This window comes from Chrysochloris asiatica, unplaced genomic scaffold (genome assembly GCF_000296735.1).
Source record: "Chrysochloris asiatica unplaced genomic scaffold, ChrAsi1.0 scaffold00153, whole genome shotgun sequence".
Lineage (NCBI taxonomy): Eukaryota > Metazoa > Chordata > Mammalia > Afrosoricida > Chrysochloridae > Chrysochloris > Chrysochloris asiatica.
The window spans coordinates 2,746,150-2,748,810 of NW_006408671.1; positions in this window are offsets into that span (position 1 = coordinate 2,746,150).

Consider the following 2,661-nt stretch of genomic DNA (forward strand, 5'->3'; position numbering starts at 1 on the left):
TTTGAATTGTGGTGTTGGAGGAGAATACTAAAAGTACCATGGGCTGGCAAAGGAACCAATAGATCTGTTTTGGAAGAAGAGCTGCCAGAGTGCTCTTTAGAGGCCAAGAGAGCCAAACTTCATCTCTCATACTTTGGACATATTGGCAGGAGGGAACAGTCACTGAAGAAGGATATCATGCTTGGTAAGATGGAGGGTCAGAGAAACACAGGAAGACCCCCAACAGATGGATTTGCCAGGTTGCAGCATCGATGGACTCAAGTGTGGCAACAGTAATGAGGTTGGTCCAGGATCGGACATTGTTTCATTCTGCTGTGCATAGGGTTGCTATAAGTTGGTTCCAACTTGATGGCACCTAACAACAATGACAACATATCCATAAGTAAGGAGCTCTGGTAGCACAGTGTTTCTGAATCAGGCTGCTAATCTCAGGGTCAGCAGTTCAAAACTACCAGATGTTCGGCAGGAGAAAGATGAGGTTTTCTGCTCCTGTAGAGATTTACAGCTTCAGAAATCCTGTGCAGGGTCTCTATGGGTCAGAACTGACTCCACCGCACATAACAACAACAACATATCCCTAAGTATAGGTCAAGTTCCTAAAATTATAACAATTTACACTTGTTTCCTTGATCATCTCTCTTCCACTCACCAGTAGACCAATGTGGTCACCAGAAAGCTTACATGCCTATTCATGTGTTCCATTCGAGTTTCAGTCTTTGATGGGTGTTTATCCTGAAGGGACTTAATCACTTGCCAGGATGGCTCCCCAGTGAATACCTTACTTGTTCTTGTAATAGCCAGTCAGACTGCCACTTTTGTTTTGGATTTTTCCACTGGTCTTTCTTTCAAGAAGTATCTTCTGTTCTTCTAGCTGCTACAGCCTGGTATGCTTGTCCTTTCAAGTGGGAATGTCCCACCTAGAAGGTTCTTGATGGGACTCAAGAGTCCACATATATCCTACAAAGACTTTGCAAGAAGCTTATTTCACTGGGAAAGCTCTAGAACCCCCTTTAGGTATTCCAATGAGTTATAGGCTGGAGATGGGACCCATTACTTATATCATATTGTATTATCTAAATTGTTTCTTTACTGTATTCATCTTTTATCTATTATCCACTCCCATTTATTTTTGGTTATTTATTTTGGTAGGTATCCTTCAACTTGTATTTTAAATTTTCTAATGAATTCATTTTTGTTGATAATAGTATATTTCTTTCATTGCCAAGGGTTCTTTTTATTCTCCTTATTGGTCTGTTTTAGTGAACCTGTTTTCATGCTTTGTAAATTAAAACTGGATTAGAAAATAATTGAAAGCTAACTTGTAATATGTTTGTGTGAATTTTAAACTTTTTCTCAGTACCCTAACTTGTCATAATATTCTCATAGTATCATTTTTTCTCTTCTTTTCCTCTTCCACTTTGATCTTTCAATCATGTTATTGGAACAAACATAATTATGGATCTCTTCTAATTAGTTGGACTGTCAGCTTTATTACTAATTTTTCTGGATACATAAATGAGTTCCTCCAGTGTTGCATCAGTTTGTTGAAATATATCAATTTGTTTTCCATCAATTCCCAGAACCTTGTTTTTTCACCAATGCCTTTAGTGTAGCTTGGAATTCTTCCTCTAGTATCATTGGTTCTTGACCATATGCTATGTCTCAAAATAGTTTAACATTAACCATTTTTGGAACACTCTTCATATTCCTCCCATCTTCTTTGATGCATTCTGCATCATACAATAGTTTAGTCATAGAATCCTTCAATATTGCATCACAAGGTTTGAGTTTTTAATTCAGTTATCCTCAGTTCAAGAAATGCTGAGCATCTTCCTCCCTTTTGGTTTTCTAACTCTAGGTCTTTGCACATTTCATTATAATAACTGACTTTGTCTTCTTGAGCTGCTCTTTTAATATTTTTGTTCAGATATTTTACATCCTAATTTATTTAATTTGTTTTAGCTTCTCTGTGTGCAAGAGCACATTTCTGAGTTGCCCTTGACATCCATTTTGGCCATCTCTTTTTTTTTTTTTTCCTGTCTTTTTAATGACCATTTGCTTTCTTCCTGTATTATGTTCTTGATGTCATCCCACAAGTATTCTGGTCTTCATTCATTAGTGTCTACTACAATAAATCTGTTCTTGAGATGGTATCTAAAATTAGGTGGTATACATTCAAAGTCAGATTTACAATTTTTCATAGTTATTATTTTAATGTAAATGATTGAAAATGTGTCAAGACGTATTATTGAATGATAAAATTATATGCTGCAGCATAATCGTTTTTATTAATTTTTGTTATCAATTTCTTTTAAGATTAAGATGACCACTGTAATCCCTTCTCTAAAAATGTGTGTATTCAGGCAAAATAACTTACTATTTTCCATAAAACATTTTAATTAATATAGAGAAATAAAGTCATAAATGTCTTATAAGATTGTTGTTGTTGTTGTTGTTGTAAGGTGCCATCGATTTGGAACCGACTCATAGCAACCTGATGCACAGCAGAATGAAACAATGTCCAATCCTGGGCTAACCCCACCACCGCTGCCACATTTGATGCCATCAATGATGCCACCTGGCTGATCCATCTCATTGGGGGTCTTCCTTTTTTTCTCTGACCCTCCATCTTACCCAGCATGACATACTTCTCCAGCATTT